The following is a 9,733-nucleotide window of genomic DNA, read 5'->3' as shown; positions in this document are numbered from 1 at the left end:
AGGGAAGGGATTAAAAGCTGTGGATAGTAGCATTGTTTTCATTTTGGTGCCTCAAAATATGGATAGCTTTATGGGTACAAATTAAGAGAACTTTTTAGGCCATCATAACTTAATAGCACTATTCAAAATAAGAGTTGGGGAGGAAATTAAAGGAAGGGAAGAATCCAGCTCTGACCTTGTTCAGGGGGGAGAGTGGATTCAGGATTAGCATAAAGGGGAGAAAATGAAAGTTGTAACTAGTAAGTGTTGCCTATCTCCTTGACTGGTCTGGGAGGATTCTGCACTGCACTGTGGCAGTGCCTCTACTGTCAACACAGGAAATGCTCTGGTTAGGACTAAGGTCCTCTCTTCTCCCTGCTTACTGGCACTGGTGAAACTTTCCCAAATAAAGGCAAGACTTTAAGTTTTTGGGCTGAAGGGTTCCTATGATTTGCTTTTAAAACCCTTTCTGGTTTTGAGTATTACAGTTGTCCCCACCTGCACTCTTCTCAAGAAAAAGAAGAGGGTGGGAAAGCAGTTAGAATGATGCAAACTTGATTGGAATGTATTTGGTTTAATATCTCTCAAGCTCTTCAATCATGTTACCTTGCTTCATGCTATGTTAGTCTCTGTCAGGGTAGTTACCGATGTGACAGAAAAGAAACTGTGAAAGGATGCTCAGTGGAGCTGACGTGATGGAAATGTGAATCTGTTGCTGCATTACCCACTGCTCACAGGCGTTATGGCAGAATCTGAAAATGCATCCATCCACGGAGCTTTATGTGTCCATTTTTAAGAGTAGAGCAACGAATTATTTTCTTGAGACACAAAAGGAGCTTGGACGAGAGTGGACTTGGGGATGATTGGACTCCAAGACTGGCATCCTAAGATGTACAAGCCTCCAGCCTTAGCTATAGAGAGGCTATTCTTGCCCAGAAATTTTTCATAGCAGGTGTAGGCCAAGGACAGCTAACAGTTGGTCACAGGCTGAATTAATTGAATCCACTTGGCACCTGCATGATTTTAAGAAATGCATGTGTTTAAATTCATATCATTAAAAAGGCTTCTCCTGACTGACTGCTGTCCAACCAGAAAGACTTGCATTTTGTCTAAGGTGGCTGCTTAAAGCCACTTTGTGGGTACTGGTTGTTCAGAGAACAAGGCTATCTCTGCAAGCAGATGGGGAAACCTAAATAAGACAAAGTACCCAAGGAATTTCTCCACTTACACTGCTGGTCTTTTATTGCCCCATTGTGTCTGCAGCAACAAGTCTTTATTAATGTATTTCATTTTTTATGGGATGCTCTGGGTCTTACTTGTTACCATGGACATCTACGGAAAATACCCTCTTTGTTGGCACTTGCTGTGATTCCCTCATAAAAGAATAAGTGATATGTAGCAGTGGTGAAATAAGCCATAAAAACTGAAACTCTGCTCTTAGTCTGGAAGCAGCATCTCTGTTCAGATATACAAGCATGGCAGCACAAGAAGCTGTTACTTGAAGGTTTTTCTGTTAAATGCATCTGTGTGGTTTGTTAAAGATTTAGATATATAATTATTGTTATGTTGAGTGTCTGTTGTAAATGCAAATCTTTTATGGACCACTAAGAAAACAGTTTTGTCTGTTGCATGCAAATTCCACTCTGTCATCTAGGAATGTCTATAGGGAACATATTTCCTGTGCAGTGTCTTGGCCCTTGAGGAGCGTGATGGGCTGTTCTGGTGCCAAGCTGGAAACTTAAATATTTCTCTTCTATCCTGAGCAAAAAAGATTAAAAAATACTTAGAAGCTGATAAAGGCAAGATATGAGAGGTTTCATGACAACCAATGTTGACAAAAGACAATACAAGTTGATTTCAGAGGATTAAAAACCTGGGCGGAACCAACACGGAGTTTGGCTTCGATAGGCTTTTAACTCTAAGAAGAAAATAATCCAAAATTCATATTGGAAAAAGATAAACCTGAAAAAATGTTAATTGCTAAAGAAAACCAGAAGGGACAGGGATATTTAGCTGGCAGTGGTAAGCAAAAGCAGAAAAATAATGTCAAATTGGAAAGCATTTGGAAGAGTGGTAGGTCTTGGTCTTGATGGAGGGAAAGAGTTGAGCCTAAAACCAACAAACACATGGTCACTACTTTCCTTAGCCAGTACCTGAGACAACCCAGACAGATTTACATGGGCCAAAATTAATGACAGGTCAATACAAAACATTACATTGCTTTAATTATCCACAGTAAATGGAATGTTAGCAGAATAAACCAGCCCACAGAGACTTTCCTGGAGTGCAGGGAGATTATCTGTGCCCAGACTACTTCCTTTATAGCTAACTAAACAAAATAAAAGAAATAAGCATGAAGAGTTTGTTCTTATTTATTTGAAACTTACTTATTTAAGAAAGGATGATGACAACATATCTTAACATCACCTGTAATTATTTTTGAATACACTGAGCAGTCATTTTTTGGTTTTGTCAAAAGCTAGGTTTTCCTTCAGATTCTTTAGGTTTGAGGGGGGTCTGAAGGGAGGAACATAGGTCTTCATATTTCCTTCCCCTTTCCAATCCTTCAGTGACATTATGGGCCTGTGCGTGGGAAGCAGTTTCCAATTTTGTTCCTGCAATCAGCTGTGGTTGCAGTGAAAGCCCTCAGGAGATCTGGCTACCTGCTGCCATTAGGCAGATAATTAACAATTATTATTTGTGACTCTAGTAATTTATATATGCAGAAGAACATAGTTGCAAGTGAGGGTTTCTGGGACCCTTGGAAAAATGTGACCCCAAAATTGTTAGCATTTATAATTTTCATTCATAAAAGGTATTTGAAGTGAATCTGAAGTCAGGAATGAAGATCTAAAATTAGTTCATTGGATCAATTAAATTTGTTGGTCCCTTGCAGGATGATTAAATGTACTCTCCAGGAGGAGAAAGGAAATTGCATCTTGCTGAGGACAGGAAAGAAGTGGCCCTGAAGTTTTTTTGAGAGGCTCAATCAAGAACACAGCTTCACTCAAGGGTAATGAATAAAAAGCACTTCACACAATTACAGCTACCCCTGCATCACGCTGGGGACATTGTGATCACTGTAGTGGCATCCTTTTGTTCAGGAGAGGCTCCTTCCACCACTATGCACAGCCTCAGTCACCTTGTGATGCCTTGATTTCAGCCGGGTGGGTGGATGAGTAGCATATGGAGTCATTCCACCTCAAGCTGTGTGGTGGAAAAAGCCTCCTCTTGCATGTATTTCTTCTGTGTTTGGTGCTCCTTTGTAGGTTTATCCTGCAAATTGACCCTAGCTCCTGGTGCTACCACCACTTAGACCAGGAGCCCTCCTGCCAGTGCACACACACTTTTAGCGTGTGTGTTCTTGTCCATCTGGTGAGGCAGATTAGAGCCCAAGCTGCATTTTAAGCTGAGCTCTGACTTTTCCACGCTGCAGGAAGTCTGTAGATTAAGTCAGGGGAAAAGAGCTCAGTTGTGGTAATGTTCCAGCATGGTCATACCAGTTACTGGGCATGGGTTTTCCTCAAGCAGTTCTCTTCTGTTTAAGTGAGCATTTTATCCGGGAGGATTTTGAGAACTTTGCGTATTGGTTTGGGATTTTGGAATATCTCACAGTCCAGCTGCAAGTGTGGAGCACGAGAAGGTCCTGGGCTCTGATTGAACTGTAATTACAGTGTACGTAAAATAGAGTTGGCACCATCATGGACATATCAAATTACTCCCTGTGTTATCCATTAGATACACACCTATTTCCCTCTGAGGTGCTCTGGGCAAAGGTAGATGTTCTTGAGCCTATAAGGGGCTCTCTCCATGTGCCTGTGAGGACCAAACCCTTCAGTGGTTCCTGGATTAGCTTCTTCAAGAAAGAGTGTGGTGCCTCAAGTCTGTGTTCATATGGTTGTGAGGCTGGAGACACCAGGACTGCCTGGACAACCTCTGTCCAGACAGACACTGTCCCAGGAAAAAAGCTTCCATAGTAAAGCCTCCTGTATTTCTGTAGCTACTTGAGTACCTTTCAGGACACCAGGAGAAGCTTTCATGGGACCATTTGTTATCACATAACTGATGTGACATCCAGAACTACATGTCATGTCCAGGCCTCCTGCCTTAATTTAAAGCAACTGTCCAAGCTGCCCCTCAGTCCTCCAAAAGTTTTGTGGTAGCACCATACCCAGTCTCACAGAACAGATGTTTTGGGAACAACTGTAGCAAAAAGACTGGGAAACAAAGAATGAGGCTCTTGGAATCTTCTCCAGAGAATGTGAAGAAAATCTTTATCTTCAACAATTCACATGCCTGCTTTTTCCTCATTCTTTGTTTCACAAATTGTTTTCTATTTACAGCCAGCACATTTTAATGCCTTCTCCCTCCCCCAGCCTACTGGGCTCCTATTTTCTCCTCCTGACAATGTTACCATATGGTTCTATTATTCAGAGATTCCTCAATATGTATTGCAACAATCCTGAAAAATAATTAGGTGCTGCTGTGGTGTAAAAGCACAAGTGTGATCAATGGCTTCCTCTGGAAATTATGGGATGAAATGTCCCAAGACACTTTTCTGTTTTCTGCTTTCTTCCGGCCCTTTTCTATCCCTCCCTGCCCCTCAAAATCTATTATAATAAAGGGGAAAAAGTCTGTGTGAACAGCTATTTTCATTTTCTTTCTTAAGAACACTGCACAGTGTGATTGGTGGGTTTTTTTGAGCCGTGACTAGGGGAAGAAATCTCTGAGGAGAAAAAGGTATATATTTAGACTCTGTACATTTAGAATAGAACTTAATTCTATGGTGATAACCAATGATTTACACCCTTTAATCCGAAAGTCCTCCTGTGCCCTGTGGGGAATATAACATATGTCCAGCAAATTGGTAACCATATGCTCCAGTGAGCACGTGCTCCCTCAGCCCTTCTCCTGCTTCATTCCATTGATGGTTCCCTGCTAAAGAACTCTGGTCTCACAATTTATTTTGCCTTCATTGAAGTGTTGGTCAAGGGAAGGGTTATTTCCAGGTTCCTTCTAGTATTGCATGTTCTGTGTTTTTTGAAAGGTTTCGGGCAGTGGTTTTTGCTGGAGAATTCCACAAGCGAATAGATGAGTCAAAGTTTTCTTAGCTCCTGATGAGGGAGTCAGGCATATCTCCTACACAACTTTTCTCCCAAGTGTATATTGGAAAAACAAATTAAAATCAAGGTTATCAAAAACAAGTTTCACAGCAGGTTTTCAAAACTGATTTGTTCCTAAACCCTCTGTTTCACCCCATCATTATATCAGCCCTCTTGTGCTGCTGCTGAAACTGCAAAGATTTACTATTTGTAGTGAAATAATCCTTCTTTGTCTACTTGGCAGGTGATAAAAGAGAAAGAAAAAGGACATCAATACATATTTTTCCCTCTTTGTGGTCACTTTTAAACAGAAATGCTTTCGAAGAGCAGGAGCTGTGGCTGGAAGATAAAACTAGTTCATGCAAAGGGGGACCAAGTACGTTAGCCAACAGCTACCCTCCTCCAGCAGGAAAGATAATCCCAGATAAGCAACAGCAGGGTAATGTTCAACAAATTAGCTTGACTGATGAACCCTGAACTCTTCAGTATTAATGCCTGCTAAGTTAAGCAGGCCCAGACTTTATTATGAGGACTTATCCTCTGAGGCCAATGCAATATAACCTATTTTTTCTTACAGATGTCATGTAGGAGGGGCTCTGGGTATTGTCCAAAGATCCCAACAGACTTTTACAGATGGATTTTTTTTTTTCTAACCTGAACAAGCCAATGTACTGACAACAACTGGAGGTGAAGGGCTGTGGTGATGCTGTGTGTTGGTGTATCCTCTGCTAAGCTCTTTGCACAAAGACAGACTTTGTTCCGTGTTTGCACCATGTTGAGGAGCCTGGCGCGGCTCAGCCCACGACCAGTCTCTAGGCAGCAGCCAGGTGCTATTTGGTCATTTTGTGGCAGTTTTCTCAGAGGGAGATAAAAAAATGTAAATCTTCCAGACTATCCTAGCAGTGGAATCAGCCTCCTGCCACACAAGAGCCCCACTGCAAAGTACAATTTGTGGACTGTAATGGATGGCTGGGTTGTCACAGAAGTGCAGAGGTAGGTGTGCTGTGGTGACAGCAAGCTTTCTGGGGTGTGAAAGGTGAGAAGCCCCTATTCTGCTTGTCTGTCCTTTCTCAAGGAGGCAGCCTCGTCTTTAGCACCAGCCTGTATCACAGCAGGGGGCAGCAGTGAAGGGAAGTAGTATGGGCAGTCAGTGCGATGCCACCAACCAGAGATGATGGGAGAACCTGGATTGATGGGTACCAGTTGCTGGGGTTGGTGGGCTGAGACATCCAAGGGGACGCTACTAGGCATCTAAAGTCTAGAGCAGAGCTTTGCTTTAATGCCTTTTAATGTGCTGAAGAATTGTTTCACAGTTAAAGTGTTTAAGTGATTTGGGAGGTGAGGTGTGGGAGAAAATTACTCACTTCTCTGACTCTTTGTTTCCTCTCTTATCCTTTCGTTCGTTGGCATTTCTTTAATCCATAGAGAAAAACCATGGCTAAAAAGGAAAAACACACCTTAAATATTTGCTGATACATATTTGAAAACCATCTGGAGTGAGTGGAGCAACTGGTGTCAGATGTGAACACTCCTGGGATGTCAGCAAAGGGATGGGAAAAGTTGGTGCTCTGGTTTTACGGCTTGTCTCTGGACTCCCAGTCCTTCTGAGGTAGAAGAACAAAGATCAGCTTTTTCTTTCCAGTGTCTGCTGGAAGGGGCCTTAGTGATACTGTTCCCATGACAGAGAGAATATTTGTCCTGTCACAATGTCAAATTCTTTTCCCCTCCTCTTCCCAATTTGGTGTGTTGCTTGCATATCTCCTTCCCCAGGGTACTTGCTTGGTTTCAGTTGCCTGAGGGGCAGATTGGGAGACAAGAAATCAAGATTTGTATTCTTGCCTCTGCCAGAATATTCTTGTGACCTTGGGCAAACTTATTTCTGTGCAAGACTGAAATAATCTTTTATATAATGAAAGCAGTCATTCCCTATTTCAGAGCAGTATTAGGAAGTTGGTTCCCATTTCTAGGATTGAGACCTGAACTGAATTTGCTTAGACTGTTTAGGGGAATCTGAGGTTGAGACTTGGGTTCAATCTGTTCAGTTCATTTTTGAGATTCTTCTGGGGAAGCTGCTCAAGCTGAATAATCTTCCCAGCAGATAGGCTAAAATATCTATGTTTATTCTGGAGGAGTAACACCAATAGTGTATATGTATCTATATATATAGATAGACATAAATATTCTCCAGAAATGTGTAGACTTCAGTGGAAAGCTATTTTTGTTACAGAAAAGGCTCAAAAAGAAAATATCCCTGGAAAGCTGTGCTGTGTTCATTGAATATGGCTGTGTGTCTTTGCTTCTCATCTGCTAGCTGGAAAGGAGTGCCAAACAAAAGCCTTTTTGTCATGAAAATCACCCACCAACCTCTGCCAGCTGTCACTCAGAGAAACAATAAGTTTGAGAGCCAGATGTGCCACCCACCAAAAATGAGAATGTGAGATTGGGTTAAAGGATAGAGAAAGAAATTTGCTCTCATAATAGTCCACCACAACAGTGCAAAAGCAGCTCTGCCAGCACTGCTCCTCTCTCCCATCAAGGGAGTTGATGGGACCATCTGGCTTTCTCTGGGTTCAAGTTTTCATGGGCACAGTTCCCATCAGCACCACAAAACGGAAATAATTTGTTCCCAGACCTGATTGCAACACAAGTTGTAATTGAGTCCTTGACTGTTACAGGCTAGATTGGGCCATAGGCTAATTTAGGATGAACCAAGAATATAGATGGGAACAAATATGACAGAGGAATGTCATAGGTTGAAAGTAAATCTGGCCACAGCTCATAAATGAAAATTTGAAATTGAAAATCCCCAGGCAAGCACAAAGGGGTTTTATGAGACTGTTCTTGTTCACATGATGCATTCTCAAGGTTTAATGCCACCAGGAGTAATAACTTTTCACCACTTCCTTTCTCCTTGATGTCAGCTGGTGCTTTTGGGAACTGAGGAGTCTCTGATGACACTGTACCTATGTGTGTCCCACAGCAGCTTCAAATATGGGAGCTGAAACAATGGCAAGTGCACTGGATTGAGTTAAAGGTGCAGTTGAAAGGGATCATCCAAGAAAGCAGCTAGTTGCTTTAGGTGTATCCTGGAATCAGTGGAATAACATCATTCGATACTGATGCTGCAGTTCTTTGAGACCAACTTCAGGCTTGTCAAACCAGTCATCTGCTCAGCAAGCCCAAAATTACAGTGCCATGTGCTTAGTTTGCCTGAACGGACAAGCAAAGGGAGTAACCACAGTGACAGTCAGTTACTGCATTGGAGCAGGTTTAACAGAGTAGAGCATTGCCAGTGGCTTTTCAGCATTTACTGGAACAGTGGTAATTTTGAAGCAGGAAAAATATTTTGCAATAGAATTAATTCCCTTTTTAACCTCAGGGAAATATGTACACCATAATAATGTTATAGCTATTATGTAATGCAGGGATACTTTTGTCTCTGGTGGCTGGCATACATTGAGCTCAGGACTCCTGTTATCCAGCAATTTCCAAATATTTTGTTTGGCATGTCAAATCACTGGCCTCCCTACAAGGTGCTCATCTGCCCCAGCCTGGTGTACTGTTGTAGGTGTCAGGGGAATGTGTGGGTTGCTTTTGTTTTGTTTTTAACCAGGAGGGTTGCAAAGCTTCTTGTGACTGTGCTGCTGTTCTAGTAAGAGAAATTTTGTTATTCAACACAACTTATTCCCTTCCTGCTCTGCAAACTGTGCCTCTCTGCAGGGTACAGATGGGACTCTGCCAGGAGCACTGGGGGACCAGTCAATGCAAAGTATGATCACCTGTGTTGGGGTGCCCTGGGTACTTTTTGGGATTCTTAATCATAACAGCATTCAGTTGTACTTTCACCATACATAATCAGGGAAGATAAAATCCCCTTCTCAAGGACTGCATTTAGAAGCCACATATGTGGGCTACAGCTTTAACTGCATCATCTTTGGTTTTCGTTCCATTACCCATAGATATCAGATATATTCAATTCCTCCCCTACTTTCCGAAAATATTGATCAAATCAGTTCTATGAGGCTGAGCTGGCCATTGACCAAAAATATTACATAAGAGCTGTACAACTACTGAAAAAAACAGCAGAGCATCTCCATCAAGCCCATAACAAGCTACAGATTTATATTTCCTCCCTCTCTCCCTCCAAAACTCCTCTCTGCCTCAAGAGAAATTTCTCGATATTTCCCAGTGATGGAGCAATAATATGCTGCTCCTTACAAAGCCAAAAAACTGCTTGACTATAGGACAAAAAGCTGCAAACCAGCCTTTCAAAAGATGATAATAATGCTTTAGTGCAGCTACATACAGGACAAAAATTGTTTGAGGGAAGCAAGATGCCAGAATTAGAAATTCAATGCCGTTAAAACAGCATGCATTTCCTGTCACTGTGAAGTTATTATATAGAAAAGGCTGCTGCCAGGCCAGCTCTTCTGTGTCTCTCTTTGCTAAATAGAGAGAATCTGCCCAAATAACAGCTCTTCTCTGCATAAGCTCAGTGATTTTCTTACTAACTTGTAAATAACCGTCTGTAACAGACTTGCCCTGACATAGCTTACATGTAAATAAGTGCCTCCTGGATGAAATTCTGCCTGGTTCATGGTGTGACACCAAATCACTCCTTCATTTGCATTGTTGCTACCTCAAATGGTGAT

This window comes from Pipra filicauda, unplaced genomic scaffold (assembly GCF_003945595.2).
Source record: "Pipra filicauda isolate LSUMZ 115617 unplaced genomic scaffold, ASM394559v2 scaffold213_size2393758_pilon, whole genome shotgun sequence".
NCBI classification, from domain to species: domain Eukaryota; kingdom Metazoa; phylum Chordata; class Aves; order Passeriformes; family Pipridae; genus Pipra; species Pipra filicauda.
This window is presented reverse-complemented; position numbering follows the sequence as displayed.